At 44.1% G+C, this 18,687-nt stretch overlaps 1 protein-coding gene and 1 long non-coding RNA gene across 3 annotated transcripts in view; both read left to right on the top strand.

The window, feature by feature from the left end:
* Nucleotides 1–18,687, top strand: part of NFIA (nuclear factor I A) — a 571,401-nt gene that overhangs the window by 103,217 nt on the left and 449,497 nt on the right. The window lies entirely within an intron of this gene.
* On the top strand, nucleotides 3,118–4,381 carry LOC109266634 (uncharacterized). The gene is made up of 2 exons (XR_002079793.2): nucleotides 3,118–3,285; nucleotides 4,102–4,381. It is a non-coding gene; the product is annotated as an uncharacterized LOC109266634 (long non-coding RNA).

Raw genomic sequence — 18,687 nt, 5'->3', positions numbered from 1 at the left:
GTAGTACATGGAACAACATAGGGTTTCAGAAAATGGTTATGGAAGGATGGAAAGATGGATGGATGGAAGGATGGATGGATGGAAGGGTGGTTAGCTCAGATATCCCAATTAGAAATCAATCTGTCAAAAGTTACTTTGACATTTTGGGACCAGTATGAAGGGTCTCTTACGAGGTATAAATTACTCAAATCAGAGATGTAAGCTAAACTTTCTATGAATAGTGGGAGTAAATAAATGAAAAGGCTCATTCTCATAGAATAAGAGACCTGGCATGGAAAATTCCTGCACAGCACGATGCACACTTAATACTCACAGGAAACAGCAGGTAAGCAACATAATTAGAAGGAGATGCATAAGCCTGAGGAGCAAATGCCATTCCCCTTGGAAGTTTCCAGGGGCAAACTTAAGACAAGGTCCATGGAGACAAGATTCTTTACCAATTGTCAGACTCAGTAAGCACAAGACCCCAAACTTGAAATGTTTGGGAAGGAAACGTTTCTGTCCATGGAGACTGAAGTTAGTGGCTCTGGGATCCCTAGCATAAATCATTTCCATTCTGCCAAAGTCTTCAGCCAGCAATGGGACAAGGAGAGCCCCTGCTCTCAGCTTCCTAATGCCTACTTTCTCTCTTACCCTACACAAAACCCTCACCACCCCCTGCCCCACCTCATCCTGCAATGTGGCCTAAGTGTTTTGAGATCACAGAAAAATAAACATGGCCTATTTCATTTGAAACACCATGAAATTTTTCTTTAAAAAAAACTCATACAGCAAAAACAAAGCAATTGATTCAGATGTTAAAGCCATGAAGAACATGTTATCTGAATTTAATAAAAGGGAATGTATACCAATAGTGCGTGATATTTTAAAGAAAGGTGTCAAACAAAAGAGAAAGGAACTGATCTCTTCTTCCACATTTCCTCCCTTAGTTCTTTCTTTCTTGGCCTTCTTGATATCCACACAAGAAACCTTTACAGATTGTCATGTGCCAGGCAGTGTGCTAGGCCCTGTGATGTAAATTGAATGTGGCCCAATTGTTTCCCACAGTCTAAGGGAGACAATGGCAGGTGATAAGCAGTTATCGTACAGCATAAGACAGGAGATGAGAGAGATACGTCCAGAGCACAACGAGGGCACAGAGAAGAAACGTTCAAATCAGTCTAATGGGTCACAGAAGGCTCCCCCAATGAAACAACATCTGGAGGGTGAAGGTGATTTTAAGGATAAGCGGGGGTTTGTTTGGGGCGCCTGGGTGGCTCAGTCAGTTAAGTGTTTGACTTCAGTTCGGGTCATGGTCTCACGGTTTGGGTTCATGGGTTGGAGCCCCACGTCGGGCTCCATGCTGATAGCTCAGAGCCTGGAGCCCGCTTTGGATTCTGTGTCTCCTTCTCTCTCTACCCCTTGTCCACTCACATACACACATTCTCTCTCTCTCTCTCTCTCTCTCTCTCAAAAATAAACATTAAAAAAAAAAAAAGTCAGGGGCGCCTGGGTGGCGCAGTCGGTTAAGCATACGACTTCAGCCAGGTCATGATCTCGAGGTCCGTGAGTTCGAGCCCCGCGTCGGGCTCTGGGCTGATGGCTCTGAGCCTGGAGCCTGTTTCCGATTCTGTGTCTCCCTCTCTCTCTGCCCCTCCCCCGTTCATGCTCTGTCTCTCTCTGTCCCAAAAATAAATAAAAAACGTTGAAAAAAAAATTAAATGATAAGTCTTTAAAAAAAAAAAAAAAAAAAAAAGTCATTCAGGCTCTGTGCTGACAGCTCAGAGCCTAGAGCCTGCTTCAGATTCTGTCCCCCTCTCTGCCCCTCCCCCACTCGCACTCTGTCTCTCTCTCTCTCTCTCTCTCTGCCCCAAATAAATGAACATTAAAAAAAAAAAAAGAAAGAAAAAAGGGGTTTGTTTGCCAGGCAAAAAAAGATGCAATTTCCACGCAGAGAGAATGGCAGACACAAAAGCAGAGCAGTGAATCAGCATTTGCAGAACCATTGGTCCCTCATCACAGCTACAGGAATGAGGAAGGCAAAGCAAAAGAGAGACACAAGAGTCAAATTACGAAGCGTCTTGTGTGCAAAACTGAGTTTGTATTTTATCTTGAGAGCTATGAGAGCTCCTGGAGGGCTCTAAGCAAGCAACCATAATCTGGTTTGCATTTGGAAAAAGGACCCATCATAGGGTGGAGGATAGAGAGGAGGGGGGTGAGACTGGAGGCAGAAAGACTACCTGGAAAAGTGCTGGAGTAAGCTTGGTGAGAAAGGGAGGAGGCCTGGTGGACCAAAGCAATGGCCATAGGAAAAAATGGTTGATAGTCTTTTAATTTTGGACAGAGTAATGTATTTTTGGATAAAACATCCCAGCAAATAACATATTGTGTGATCAGCCTTACTTGTAGTTTCCTTCACATTCCTTTTATATTTCCATCAGTATCAGGTTTGGGGTGGGGGGGGGGAATATGTCTTTGCCATCACTGTGATCAGAAGCCAGCCCTATGTCCTTGGCCCGTCCCAATCACTGACTAGCTTGTTCCTTCAGGTGAGTCACTAGTTCTATGTGAGACTCAGTTTCCCTATTGATAAAACAAGATCATAAAGCTTGTCGTCTAAACTTGCATGAAACTTAAGTAAAATAATTTAATATATATTGTTTCAACAAGTTACGTTGAAAAATGCCATAGATCATCACACACTGTACTGTGTTAGGAATATTTTGGATGCAAATGACAGAAAAGCCAACCTAAATGGGCTCAAGCTAGGAAAAGAATATGAGCCGATCTGGCTTCAGACACAGCTTGACTCAGGATGATGATGTCCCCAGGGTCTGAATCTTGGCCTGGTTCCTCTTACACAGGCTCCACCCTTAGGCTCACACTGCAGTCTCCTTCTCAACCACTAGCAACTTCAGACGCACACAGGGGCCCCCAAAAGCACAGGATGAGAATGTGAGGGACAGTTCTCTTAAAGCAAAAGTGGAGTCATTAAGCAAGGCAAAGGGAATATATACTGGGTGCAAACTCCAGGTGTCCCTTACAACATACTTCGCAGTTGGGAGCCACTCAAAGCCTCTGGTTGCTAAGCAGCTGTGTAGAGAGTAACCAACCTCGCTGTGGTTGCCACCATTCTGAGACGGAGCACTCAAGAGATGTGGCCCTTCTTTCCACTTATGTCATAATCATAAAATGGTCATTTATTGTCAAGCTTTCAAGTAGTCTTCCGAATGCTCTCATAACACCTACAAGCTATTCAGGGATCACCAGGATTCCACAGGACCCATTTAAGAGGCACTTCCAGAGGTAATGCGAGGCAGAGGGCAAGAGAGAGCTTCTAGCAACAAGAGAGGGCCTAATGGGCAGGAATCAGATAAAAGAATCTGACCGTAATCAATAGTAATTGTATTTATAAGAGGCATCCTCTTCCTCGTTGGAAAGTACCTTCTAGACCCTGGGGGCTCACCCATTTCTATAAGGTTTAAATCATTCCACGAATCTTTTGTGCACAGCCACCTTGTGAGTGGACCCCAAGAGTGAGTTGCCTTTAGGTATTCCATCAGAACGTGTCCAAGGGCAGTGAAACACACAAAACTAACAATTGTCTGGCCATCAAGAAAGATGACCGTCAACAACTTAGAAGGTGGCTGCCATCATTTCTTTGGCCACAAGAGAGCAAAGAGGGGATGAAGCTTTTCCTGCCTTGCAGTTGGCAATGTAGAACAACAGAATGCCTCCTTGAAGGCTACCTCTCAGAATCGGTTTCCTTTAACTTTATTCCTGAATACGTGCATAGTTCATTCCTCTATCAGAAAGCAAGCTTCTCGAGGGCAGACGCCGTATCTTTTCCATCTCCAACGCTAATACTTAACCACTAAGCCTGGCCCATAGTAGGTGTTTCATAAATGAGTATTGAATCAATGAATTCACTTTGCTAGGCACTGGCATATATAAAGATCTAAAAGACAGCTCTGTGCATATCTCATAATTTGGTGGAGTAGAAAATGAGAACATAACGGATTTGAAATAAGGCAAGGTGTTCTAAGTGTACCCTGCACTCCCATGGCCCTTTTCTGTTTACAAAGCACTAAACCGCATTCATTTTCTTATCTGATTCTCCAGACACCCCAATGATGTTGACATAGCAGATTTGTTAGTCTCATTTTATGAGACATCATCAGTTACTTGAGACGCAAGGGGCAGAAATACTCAACCAAAGTCACAGGACTTATTAGTGACAGAGTTTGGACTGGCTCTGAATCCCAGGTCTGGACCTTTCTTACGATGTCTTTGCAGATTGAACACAAGGAGGTTCAACCGTCCATATCAAATATGGCGGAACTGGCTTAATTGTTGAAGATCAACCTTATGTTATTAAAAGTGCTTTCTTAATTACACTCTTTTTTAATTGCCACACTGAATTTGTGTAGTGATTTTACAGATAAGAGAACGGAGATAGCATTTATGTGTCCCGAGTCTAGACTAAACTGTAAAACTAGTCAGCAGCTAAGTTAAATGTAGAATCTACAACTCCTGAGTCACCACTCCCCCTTTGGCCCTGTCTCTTGCCTTGAAAAATCACAGAATCATGGAATACTCAGATGGTAGGAATAGAAGAAACCTTATGTAGTGTACCCTCCCAACCCATGCAGATTTCCCCTCGTCCAGCTTCTCCAGTGAGAACGCACTACTCACCACATCAGAGTACAGGCCTTCCACTCTTGAAAATCCCTGGCATTGATCTTTCTGTCATTAACAAATTGAATTCTGACTCCCTGCCATGTCCACTCATTGGTTCTGCATTGGTCCAATTTCTGTTTATGCTTATTGGGTCCCTGCCATGTGTCAAGCAACCCCTGGGTACTCTTATTATGTCCATTTTGCAAACAAAAAAAACTAGACCTTTGAGAGGTTAGGCAATTTACCCAAGAGGTAAGCCCAGATCTGCCGCTTAAAAATACAATGCTGTCTGTGGCTTTTACTTCAGAGACACACAAATGAAATGCACGCCTGTCTCCAGGTAGAGCCGATAAGACCAGTTTTGTAGACATGGCTCTCTCTATGCCACTCTCCTGTTTTACAAGTCAGTAAATGTTCAGGAGCTCCCAATCCAATGTATGAGGTTAATTAATAATATGTAAAAGTTTATAGTTTATACAGTATAATCTCATAAACATTTATTAGTATGCTAATAGAGAGTAATGGCCATGTGAGCATAAAATGAGACAGGGGCTGGATGACAGAGTGAAAGAGCTGTTGAAAAAGCATGGTATCACTTTTTTACCAGAAAGAGCATGATCTCCCTACAGATTCATTTTCCTGGTCGCACCTCTCCATGACCCTGACAGGATTGAAAGGATGCTGACCTTAGAATCGGGAGATCAGGGGTCTAGTTCTGACTCTGCCCTTAAAGAAGGAAACAGCATTGACCTTTATTGAAATCTACTCTGTGTCCACGCTCTGCAAGGCACTTCCCCAGTGAGTTCTCCATTTGCTCTACCTGGGTGAGCTCACACAATTGCTTGGCACATGATAAATATTCAATGCTATTTATTCAGGGGCTTCTGGCTGGCTCAGTCAATAGAACATGCAACTCTTGATTGAGTCTCCAAGAGACTCTTGATCTCAGGGTCATGAGTTCAAGCCCCACATTGAGTGTAGATATTACTTTAAAAAATAATTTCCTATTTGTAAATAAATAAACAAACAAACAAATAAATAAAATAAATAAATTTCCTATTTGCAAGTAAATAAACAAACATAGAGATGCAATCCTATGTATTCAATTATGCTGAATTGAAATGAAATTGCTCTCCTTCTCTGGGCTGTTTTCTCACCCTAACTCTAGGGGTTTTTGTATATTGCACTCTGATTCCAAGAAAGGTTTCCACCATCTCTCCCAAATACATTAGGCACGTGACATAAAATTTAAGTCATCCCACTCTCTTGAAGTCTAACACAAGGCATTTTAGCGCCAGAGAAATGGCGTAAGAGAGGCACCTGGAATTTTGTCCGTCACTGCCCTTGGTGGCCAAGGACAAGTCACTGAATGTACTACAGTCAGTTTCCTCATCAGATAATAAAGATCTCATGACAGAGAAAGTCATGAAATATGTGGAAGTATCTAGAAATTCATTTACTGAGCGCCAGCTGTAAACAAGCTGTCAGGCGAGGACATTGGGAATACAAAGACGGCTAAAATCCGATTTCTGCATTTAAGAAGTTCACAGTGTAACCTATAATGGAGAATGGAGGGCAACAAGTAATCCTTAAGCAAACAAAAGAAAGTTATAAATAAAGTTCTATGGGGAAAAAAAAGAATAATTCATTTCATTTCAATGGGATTTTTCAGAGAATGCTTCATTAAAGAGAAGGATTACATGTTTGACCTAGCCATGAAAAACAAGGAGAGAATTTTGCAAGTTGCCCGTTTTTAAACCTAACATTATGTTTATAACGCACATAGGTTTTATTTATTTTAACTATGATATACTATTTTATTTTTTTAAACCACAGTATATTTGCCAACTAGGGGACAATTAAGCCGTTACCACTTGTGCACTGTTAGATTGACTATCCCTGTACATGCTTTGGTCACATGTGAGATCCTTCCCTATCAGGGACAATGGTGAATAAAATTACTAGGTATTGCTAAATGGCTCCCCAAAGGACATGGGCAGATTAATACAATTATGCAAAATATAAAATCACATAAACAATGTTATGGATGATTTGTGGATGCATTTAGATATAGTAAAAGCACACTGGGAATGATTACATCCGACTTCACCATGGAGCTTACCTCTGGGGAGGGGAAGGATAAGGGCCTTAGCCAAATGTCGACATCTCTTCAAGCTGGGTGATGGGCATATGAGTTTCTGGTAAACAATTTCTGTTCTCTGGATAGAAATGTGAAATAGCTCATAATGAATCCTGTTTAAATTAGAAGACCCAAATCAGGCTGAGAAATGGGGAGAGGCTGGCCTTCCAAGCTGAGGGAAGCACAGCAAGAGCACAGAATAATGAATGCCCGGCCTGGTCTGGATGGGGCACATAGCATGGCTTTGACGGGAGGGAAGGATGCTTTGGGGGGGGGGGGCGGGGGGGGAAATGGACACCAGCCAGACCAAGGTATCTGGACTGCATTCCGAAACCAATGGGGAACCGCTGATATCCTTGAGGACCGTAAGCCTGTGTGCTTCTGGCCGCCTCCCCCATTACCTGGACCCCACAAAGGGCACCGGCCATCCCTCTCCTCCCCACACATCTCCTGGCCTCCAGCAGATGCTGCAGTTCTGAGCTGGAGAGCCAGGCGGTCGGGAGGCCAGGGCCCCCTCTGCGGCAGCCCTTTGAGATGAGTCAGCTCAGAGCTGCTAACATGGAAAATGTGCATTGTCTCATGCACAGGTGTGAGAACCGGGGGGAGCTCTGAGCCAGCGCCGTCCGAAGCTCAATGAGAGTTCAAACAATCCCCAGAGCCGGCGAGAAGAAAATTGTCTCATAAAACTTCCCATTGATTTTAGCTGGATCCTTATAAATTCCCGTGGGGCCAGATTGCTTTTAGCATGATTAATATCCCTGCCTTCCCTGAGGCACGTTCGTTTCTCTCTCTCTCTCTCTCTCTCTCTCTCTCTCTCTCCCTCTCTCTCTCCCGGTCTCTCTCCCCACCCCACCCCCAAACATGTACACAGCCACACCACACACTCACACCCTCTCACACACACACACGTTCTGTCACACACTCGGTCATGCTTTCCGGCAGGGACATGTGCACACACAGAGATGCATGGTTTCTGCGTGAGTGCCTCTCACACTCCTTAAACATAGGGTTAAATGTTTCCCTTGTCAGGAAACTTCGAGTCTGTTTCCTTTTGCAATGTGTTTTTCACACTTATCTCAAATCTGGCTAGGCTTTGCCTTATGACCAAAATTTTCCCTTGAAAACAGCCTGAGTTCACATAACCCAGCGCACAGGCCCTGCATCAATCATGGGGCCCGATGACTGGTGGGTCGGCCCCACGAACCAAAACAAGCCACTCAGCAGCTTGTTCTGGGCTCCGCCGGGGCTTCCCAGGGTTCAGGAGGGGAGAAGACAGCTCAGTGAGTCCTACACCCAGGGGAGCACAGACCTGAGGCCAGAGGCACCAGGAGCTTCACAAACTTGTGAAAGAGCAAACATAACTCTGGGCTTTGTTCAGGGAATCACAAGGAATCAGGAGAGGCGGAGTCAGCTGGCCCTCTCCACAGCACAGGGAAAACTCCAAATGAACTTATACACAGAAAATGGTCCCAGAGGATACAATTTCCAGCAGATGTCAGCCTTCAGGACTTGTTATTTTGGTGGAGAAATTAGTGTGTGTCATCAGAAGGGAAAACATCCGTAATAGCTCTTTTTCAAAGGCACACAGCTTAGTAGAGACGTTAGCTCACATCTACTACCATCCGGGAAACCCGCTCCTCAGTCAAGAAACGTTCACTGCCAGGTACTGCATGCTGTCTGCTCATCAAGCAGCCTCCCCCCGCCCCCGGAGGTTCCCCAACCACTCTTCCAATTCTTAGTCTTCACCAAAATCTACCAAAAGAAGGTAGATTCCAGCTAGTAAGAACAATTTGTGAGAAACCAAGCTTTCCAGAACTGATAGGGTGCCCTTTGAGTAGACACCAATGGCCAAGGAGAAAAGTGGGCAGCAGCCATATTGAGTTGTGGAGAGGGGGTTTTCATCCATCTCACGGCACTTTGGGAGATTTGTAATTCCAAGTGTTAAAAAACAAAATTCAACTGAGTAAATTTTAAAGATCTTGTTGGCTTCATTCAATGACTCATGAAGCAGGCAGCATCCCATCCAGCAGACAGAGAGGAGATGTAGAGGTATACACATGAAAGAATTTTATGGGCAGAAGGGAGCAGGATCAAGGAAATACTGGCAAAAAAGCAGATCAGTTATAACAAGGCTACTTTCCTCACTGGCTGGCGGGGGGTTTATCAGGCAGATGACCTAACTAATGCTGATCAGGTGATTCCTGACTGACTGATCTAAGGTTCCATTTCTAAGACAGCTGAAACTGTAATTAAGTTTTTGGTTTGGTGATGTGGGCCTTAGCATAAGTGACTCCATTTTGGGCCTCCTGTGTTATTTTTAACCCAAGCTCCATCGCAGGCCTTACTACCACCTGGAAGGCAGTAGCCCCCACCTCAGAGCTCCTACAGCTCATCACCAGTACCCGTGTCTTTAGTGATCTTTCCATGTGCAGAGATCGTTCTCAGATGAAGTCTTTGGAATTTGAAAGCACAAACTCAATCTCATTCTTTCATCCCCACACCTCCTAGCACAATGCTGGCACACAGTGAATGAATTATTTTATTGATGGCAGTGCTTTGGAAAGGAGGTGTACACGAAAAGATGGTCCTGGGAACCTTCTGTCTGGATGGTTCCTAGAAGGCAGACAATCCAGAGTGGAATCACATCAGGACCCTCCCCCATCATCGCAGCTCAGATCCAAACATGGTGACACATAGTGGACCTTCTCTGTGCATCAGTCGTGCCCCATATTGGATGCCATGGGAATATCTGCAGGTCTTTAATGCACTATCTCTTTTGTGTAGCAAAGTGGTTAAAAGCAAGGATAGTGGGCATCAGGCTGCTTGTGGTTCAGATTCCAGCTTTACGTCTTACTGAGTGATTTTGGGGTTCACTGATCTCATTGCTACAATAGGGATATGAAGAGTTTGTACCTCATAGGGTTGTTGTGAAAAGAGGTGCTTTGTTGCATGTAAATCTAGAATAGTGGCTGGCATATTTATCTAACAATAAATATTTACCATGTGTCAGGAACTGCTCTAATTGCTAAAAACAAAAAAGAGCAATGAATAAAAACAACAAACAAAAAAATCGAAGTCCTCATGGAGTTAAAAGTCCAGTGGGGACAGTGCCCTAAATATATATCATTGGTCTTTTTTTTTTAATGTTTATTTTATTTTTAAGAGAGAGAGAAAGAGAAAACAAGTGTGTGCGAGCAGGGGAAGGGCAGAGAGAGGGGGACAGAGGATCTGAAGCAGGCTCTGTGCTGACAGCAGACAGCCCGATATGAGGCTTGAACCCCCAAACTGCGAGATCATGACCTGCGCCAAAGTAGGATGCTTAACTGACTGAGCCACCCAGGCACCCCTCATTGGTCTTTTTTTTTTAATGTTTATTTATTTATTTGGTGAGAGAGTGTGTGTGTGTGCGCGCACAGTGGGGAAGGGCAGAGATAGAGAATCCCAAGCAAATTCTGCCCTGTTAGTGCAGAGCCCGACACAGGGACTCCATCTCACAAATGGTGAGATCGTGACCTGAGCCAAAATCAAGAGTTGGACACTTAACCAACTGAGCCACCCAGGCACCCCTTTATCATTGGTCTTCATAATTAGTTTATTTTTATTATTTCTATAGCATCACCCTTTGTCTCCCCTACCGACCTTTATCTCCAGGCCTGGTAAAGTTCCAGGCACACGATGGCTATTCGGTCAACAGGTTTTGAATAGACAATGACTAGATGAATCCATAACTGTAATATTGCCATATTTATGTCAATCTCAAAGTTATATTAGCCAACGTGTATTGAGCCCCGGTCTAGCAGCTGAAATGTCCAGACTCAGTTAACCCTCACAACAAACCCACAGGGCCAGTACTGTTATCACCCTCATTATCTGGGTGAAGAAGCAGGCAGACAAAATTCAGAGACCTTGTTCACGACCAACGAACCAGAGTTCATGCTCAGACTGCCCATGTCACCCTGCCTCTCAAGAGAACAGAATGAACCAGATTTTTAAGATGCACAATGGACACCCTTCCCACAATTAGGAGGAAATTAGTCGGTGCTTGGACCCTTGCAGACACTTAACTCACCTGGCTGACCTTGGTCCACCTTGCATAAAGTAGCCAGGCGGATCACCCTAAGTGACAGTTCTGATTGAGTCATCTGGTCAGTTCCCTGCTTGAACACCTGTGAGTCCCTGTTGTCTTTAAAAATGTTCTTCAAACATTTTTCTCTGCTGTCATCTACTGTAAAATATAGATTTTACATGGTAACCCAGCACTTACAAATATATGCACATAGAACTGAAACAACAGTTTCCAGAAGCAGCACCTGCCCTTTGTGTCGTATACCTTGTATACTACAGGAAGTAGATACACGGTTATATCTTGTGCCAGATTATCTTCCCTTTCCCCTCCCGGATCTACTCCCCCACCCTCTCCATCCTACCCTGCTCTGGGTTCAATGTCAGCCTCAGCTACTAGGTCTCTGTGTGACCATGGGCAAGCTACTTAACATCTCTAAGCCTCGATTTTCTTCTTGGTGAGAAATGGAGATGATGATAATAACAGCCAGCTCATATAGGACTGAATGAGTTTGGACACATCCAATTCCTAGAGTATGCCTAGCTTATAGCAATAGTCCAAGAAATGTTAGCTATCATTATGATTATTCCGAGTAGAAATAACAGTAAATGTGCATTAACTTTCACTAAGGTACTTTAATGCCTGGCTCTGATTTAGTGAGGAGACGTCAGACATAGGAATTGTGTCCATAGTCTTTGAGCTACAAGACTGAAATAACTATTTGATTTGATTTAATTTGATATGATTTGACTTGATTTAATTTAAGTAGGCTCCACACCCAGCAGAGTCCAATGTGGGGCTTGAACTTATGACTCTGAGATCAAGACCTGAGTTGAGGTCACAAGTCAGACACTGAACCTACTGGGCCACCTAGGTGGTCCAAAATGACTATTTAAAAAAAATTTTTTTAACATTTATTTATTTTTGAGACAGAGAGAAACAGAGCATGAACAGGGGAGGGTCAGAGAGAGACGGAGACACAGAATCGGAAGCAGGCTCCAGGCTCCAAACTGTCAGCACAGAGCCTGATGTGGGGCTCGAACCCACAAACCGCGAGGTCATGGCCTGAGCCGAAGTCAGACGCTTAACCAACTGAGCCGCCCAGGAGCCCTGCCAAAATGACTATTTTAGAAAGAAAGCCAGCAACATGTTGTTTGAAGCAATTTTTAAAGCAAAATCAGATCGATTGCCCTACGGATCTCAGTTGTCCCAAACTGTATGTTAGAAGACAACTTTTCAACCAAAGAGCAGTTTCATCTCTGACAGTGTCTTACTGTGTCCAGAGTCAGAAACCTGAGCAAGTGACATTCCTAACAGACTTACCTAACAACATGTTTCAGGTTACTGGGGAGTGAGGCCACCTGGGTCTCCCTTGTGATCCTTTTGCATAAGCACAGGCAATGGCTTTTTATTCTCCAGAACTCAGGATTATTCCCAAAAGGCAACCACCCAGGTTAACAGCCAAACCCTAAAAGGTGCCAAGGCTGTCTATTAGGAAGAAAGAAAAACCTCAAGTTGTAAGTCACTTGGAAGGCTATTTAATTATAAAATGTGTGAAGCTGAGTTTTAAATGTGAAGGTTCATATGGGCTGTTTCTTAGGACTCTTTGGAAAGTGTTAACTAGTTATCATTATATGAAATTTATGAATGTACCAGGCCCAGGGCTGTATATTATTTCCTAGACCCCTCAAGAATTCCCAGTTACAAGGAGCTGGTATTCACTATTTAGACATTCCAATGCAGGCATCAAATTCAAGGCAAAAGCCTTGAATGGAAACATTTGTATTAATAGTCTGATCACCAAAAACTCTTCTAACTTTGGAACATGTTTAGCATCTTTAAATAATGTTTAGGGGCACCTGAGTGGCTCAGTCGGTTCAGCATCCAACTTCAGCTCAGGTCACGATCTCACAGTTTGTGGGTTCAAGTTCCGCTCTGTGCTGACAGCTCGGAGCCTGGAGCCTGCTTCAGATTCTGTGTCTCCCTTGCTCTCTGCCCCTCCCCCACTCACACCCTGTCTCTCTCTCTCTCTCTCTCTCTCTCTCTCTCTCTCTCTCAAAAATAAATAAACATTAAAAAATTTATTTAATAAAAATAAAAAAATAAATAATGATTAAACAGCCACATTCTTACCTTCTCCCTCCTATAGCTCAACAATGTGAATCTTCTTCCTGTCTATACAGCACACACACACACACACACACACACACACATGCACTAACCCATTTTGAAAACATAATCACTGCTGATAGAAACAGCCTGGTTTAAGGTGTGTTGGTGCAGTACATTAGCCATGAAGTGTCCTCGAGAACTCCACCCCAACTGAAAACCAACTCCTTCCAGTTACAAGAATGAATGAAGTCACAGTCACTGATGCCATTTTCCCTTTCTCCATTTGTTACACTGTGAGATCAAGGAGAAGGGCTGGGAAAGGTTGGCAGATGTTACCAGAAACCACCCTTTCATAAGCCCACATTCAAGTTTTCATTCTACAAATAGGCTGGGATAAGGGCAGCCTAGGGAAAGAGAGACTGTGCTCCAAAGATGACTAGATGCTGGTCCCTACCCTCCACCTGGTCATAGAGCAGTAAAGGATACAACTGATACACCAGGAGTTGCAAACAGTGTCATAGCTGCTATGGCAGAAGTCTGAGCAGCCTCAATAGGCCACACTGGGAGAGCTGGGCCCCGTGGTGTGCAAGGCCATGTTTAACAACCAGCTCTCTGAGGGAAAAGAAGTTCTAATACGTAGCTCATGCCAATTGCCATGGTATAAATAATCCCTGTGAGACCAATTTCAAGCTAGCAACATATATCACAGAACAGAGGGCTGGAAAACGATGTGTAAGAATAAACCACTACATGGTACTCCATGTATAATCCCAAGTACAGATCAGAGTAAAACATAATAAAATAATCTGGAGGCAATCAATTTGGAGTACTTATTAACTCTGTCATCCCTATCATTTATTTGATTGCAAATTGATATCATTTAAGTTGTAGTGGTGGCTATGTTTAACAACCAACTCGCAAAATTCCTATAATTTTTAACAATTGACTTTCCCCAGTGGTTTCAACCCACTTTAGCGCGCTTCTGGATGGACTTCACCCAGACGGAGGGTTGACCAGGGCACCAGCTGCGGGGTGGGGATTCAAGAGGCCAGATGTGAGCTGAGAGCTGACTCGAAGCCATGTGGATCAGCAAGAGGTAGGGGTACAGGCCAAGCCAATATTTAAGGGGAACGGGAAGCCAGACACATAAATGAGACAAAGTACTAACAGCAGACCACGAGAGCAGAGTTGATTGGAGGCCAAATCATGGTCGGAAAGAGAACAAAGAGAACAAACAGGTGGGGGGAAAGTGAGAAGGTTTTTGGAAGGTGTCACAGATATCTGAGAGATCAGCATTGCTTATGTTTATTAGTGAATAATCTTGAGAATCATTCATGAGCGCTTAATAACCATTATTGAGCCTTTAGAATAGGTACTGCTTTAGGTGCTTTACATGCTTTCTGCCCCTACTGGTAGCCCCATTTTACAGATGGAACAGACAGCCGAACTTCAGAGTCTACCGTGGTATCTGCTAAGCAATACAGGTGCATGTTTGTGTTAGACTGGTTTGAAATGCTGTACAGAAAGCAAACAATACATTGAAGAAACACACCAAAGTGGAATAAATACATGTTTTTGACAGTGTGTTCCAATAGTTGGTCCAAAACAATATATGTGTTCAGAGATATCACCACACGTTCCTATGGCGGGAGCGGGGAGCAGGGGGGAGAGGACTGTGAAATTAAGCAATGGTTGATCCTACCTTTTGGTGAACCAGATGAGTACAATGATGGAAAATACACAGGTAGTCCCTGCCTTCATGAAGCTCCAGTTTTCACTCTTTCAACCCCACGCCCAACCCCCTGGATTTGACACTACGAGCAGTCCATACTTCTTCCTGAGTCTCCTTCCTCCAAGCACAATGACTTTGTTTCCCCTTGATCCAAGGCCAGTACCTGCAAAACACCCCAATCTGTTCCCAACCCCAGCCCAAGCAGAGTCCTCGGTCCTTGCTCGCCTTGAGAGGAGAGTCTAGCCTGTGAGTTCCTTGAGGTCTTGCAGAAATTTTTTCACAAGATCCAACACAGTGCCTGGTACAATAAATACTTGTTGAACTGAACATCAAGCCTGCCAGAGCAGACGGAAGGCATTATCGCAGCTTCATATTTATTAGGCCTTCTCATTTTATGATTCACTACATGGGACAGAAGCCAACTGCCCCTCTTCCCTTCGGAAGTGGCCTTCTAACTCAGAATGACACAGTATTGCACATTCCCGACAGAGAACCACAAATGCCTCCCAAATGCTTCAGGCTGGCTGGAAGCTATAAACTGAGGCTCAAGAAGTGTTTTCTTTGCAGCCGTGTCTTTGAATAGTTGGGGCACGTGAGGAAGAGCCATTATTTCGCACACGGTGCTTCGGGGAAGTGAGCGATCAGGTCTCACCCACCGACCTGGGAAAGTTTCCATGAATTCTTTTTTTTTTTTTTTTTTTTCCGTGATGCTCCGTTTGCTAACTCGGGTGAGGGGAGAGGTCTGTTTTCAATTAGGGCTGCTCAAAAAAGTGTTTTTCAATAGCCTGTAAAAATAATCCAATAAAGGCCTTAGAGGTGTGAGCTGTTGTCATCATCCTGTTTGGAAAACGTCACTCAGAATGCACCCAAAAGTGAGAGAGGGAGGTTGTGACGCCTTCAGAAAATTAATTTGTGAAATGAACCTGCGGGATTAGTTGTCCCCCTTTGTACCAGCTTTAATGTGTCCTCCACCAGGGAAATCTGAGGCTTTGGATCATTAGCCGGGTTGGATCACATTACCCTCTTTGGCTCTACAGAAATCACACTTTTCATTTTGCCTTTAATCCTAAAGGTCACCGGGAAGGTTAGCCTCAAACACAAATGATACTTTGTGGTCTTACTTTCAGACAATTATCAACTCATAAATCTTGGTCAGACTGTAATGAGAGTACGAGAAATAATTGAATTCAGTCCAGACGAGCAGTGTCAGAGGGGGAGAGACCTGTGGGGGACGTGAAAGGCCAAGAGGGGTGGGGGTGGGGTCCAGCCTGGGAGCCAGAAAGTCTTTGTTGACTCCCGTTTGTCCTTGTTGAGGTTTGGATGGGTATGAGTGAGGCCATTAAAGATGATGATGGTCCAGTGGGAGCTCGAAAAATAGAGGGTAAGACCTAAGTAAGAGCTCAGATGCAAAGGCAGCCAGCAGAAAGGAGACAAGAAAGAAGCCTGGGACTGAGAGGCTGAGAGTCCCAGTTCAGCCACTGACCACGCTATGTGGCCCCAGGACAACCATTTCACAGCTAGTGCTGGGAATGAGGCTGCCAGCCCTTCCCCGCACCCAGCCCTGCATCACGAGATTGTCATAAGGATCACATGAGGGGAGGCTGGGTGGCTCAGTTGGTTGAACATCTGACTTCAGCTTGGGTCATGATCTCATAGTTTGTGGGTTTGAGCCCTGCATCGGACTCTGTGCTGACAGCTCAGAGCCTAGAGCCTGCTTCGGATTCTGTCTCTCTCTCTCTCTCTCTCTCTGCCACTCCCTTATTTGCTCGCTCTCTCTCTCTCTCTCTCTCTCAATCGCTATCTCCTCTCACAAAAATAAATAGAACATTTAAATAAAAATTTTTAAAGATCACACAAGATAACACACCAAAACTTTTTTTAAAGTTCAAAAAAGACAGTATTCTTAAGCACGGTAACTGTTTAATTAATCCACAATAATTTGCAGAAGACACTGTTGGCTGTGTATTCCTCATATATCCAAAGCGAGTCTACTTCTGGGTCCAATCCAGCATCATCTTTTTTACCCAGATTATTGGAATAGTTCAATAATCATTCTCTCTATGAATGCCCCCTTCCATAGCCCACTCTCTATCCAGCATCTAGTCATGGATCTTTAAATATGCCATGTTACTCTTCTGATCCAAACCCTCCCATTTCACAGGAGTAAAAGCCAAAGTCTCAAGATTCTCTACAACCTTGCATGGTCAGATGCCCATTTCTTCCCTGACCTCACCTCCCACCGCTCTCCACCCTAGTGTTCCTCCAGCCACATCAGTCTCCTTGCTACTCCCCACACCCACTGGGCATGCTCCCACTCCGGTCTTGCTCTGACCCTTCCCTTGGTACAGAATGCCCTTTGCTTAGATATATATGCATAGCTAGTTGTCCATCTTATACTCTTTACTCGAGCTGCCCTATCCCTGACTCTTTAAAATTACATATAACCTATTTATTATATCTATTATAACCTATTTAGTATATCCGTTATAACCTATTTATTACATATGTTATAACCTTTTTATTGTATATGTTAACCGTCTCCCCCACTACAATGTAAGCTGCATCAGGACAAAGATTTTTATCTGTTTTCTTTACCCCAGTTCCTAGAAGCGAGCCTGACATGAAATAAGCACTCAATGTTTGCCAAACTGAAATGAAAACTTGATTTCCATTGGACTGGATAGATTTCCATGTGACTAGATCCCTCATTTATGACACTGCTTAGATACTGAATTGACTAATAATAGCTCCAAACTGCTTTTTCTGGAACTACTTGTATCAAGCCCCAGATGAAATGCGTACTTTTTTTGTCAGTCCATGTGCCCACCTGTGTGCCTTCCAGGATAACATGCACCATATTCGGTTTCGGTTTTGTTCTGTCGGCTCTTCCCAATTTGGCCAGAGCTTGGAGCAGGTCTTGCACATCTGGTTGTGACAAGGGACGTTATCTTGGCCGGCTTTCCAAGAAGTCAGGGACAGCTGCAGGGCAAGCGTGTCTCAGTGGGGAAGGAGAGGAATTTTGCACCACTGTGTCTTCCTACCAACCTGGTTTGCACCCACAAGAATCCGCTGCAGATACATACTAAGCTGGCAGCACCAACAACAGAGAGGGAAGGAATCAATTTCTGCTAGAAGGAACCGGCATTTTTGTTTCCAACAACAAGCATTGTAAGTTAACACATATCTTACCAAGTCTCAGCCCTTTATAGTGTTTTTCCACATACAGTTCCATTGTATCCTCATCCCCAATAAGTTGGCATTGTTGTGATCTTTATCCTATAGACGAAGCTGATTATGTAGTGAGTCCTTGGCTGAGCTGTGTCTTACACTTTCTTGCAGTTGTAAGTGAATTTAGCTTAGCTGGCATGAACATCCACAACAAATGTTCCCTGTCTGGTATTCCACACTTCAGAATTCTGCTGCAGTGACATCTGTCCGTCTTGCTTTCTCTGCCCCTCTATTAAAGCGAAGGCTATTTGAGGGTGGAGACCACATCGGATCTCCAGCGAGAGATGGAGAGATGGCATGGTTCTTGGCACAAGTTAGTTTTGCAACAGTTAGAGAGGCTATGGTATGAAGTCAATAAACAAATAACTGAGCAAGTATAAACCCTGTGAAGAAAGAAACCAAAGGATGCTGAGAAAGAGAACATCTTCGGCGAAAGTGATCTACTTTGGATAGGGTACTCGGGGAAGGCGTCCACTCAAGAGTTCACACTGAAGTTGAGACCTGATGGATGCCTATTTTCTCCCTGGCAAATTACCTGGGCTGGACAGAGATAACTAACAGCAACCTGAAAGCTTCCCGTGTGTCGGAGCAAAAGCTGTGTACATCCTGAGAACAGGACTTCTGAAAAAGAAAATGGGCAGGGCTCTGAGAATGGTGCTGTTTTCCTTTTACCCAAGGAAAATTTATTGAGCACCTACTTTGTGCCAGACTTTGTTCTCGGCACCAAGGCCATGAACAAAACTCATGGATCAG

The sequence above is a fragment of the Panthera pardus genome, unplaced genomic scaffold (assembly GCF_024362965.1).
Source record: "Panthera pardus isolate Hobbes unplaced genomic scaffold, ASM2436296v1 HiC_scaffold_11, whole genome shotgun sequence".
Classification (NCBI taxonomy): domain Eukaryota; kingdom Metazoa; phylum Chordata; class Mammalia; order Carnivora; family Felidae; genus Panthera; species Panthera pardus.
This window is presented reverse-complemented; position numbering and strand designations above follow the sequence as displayed.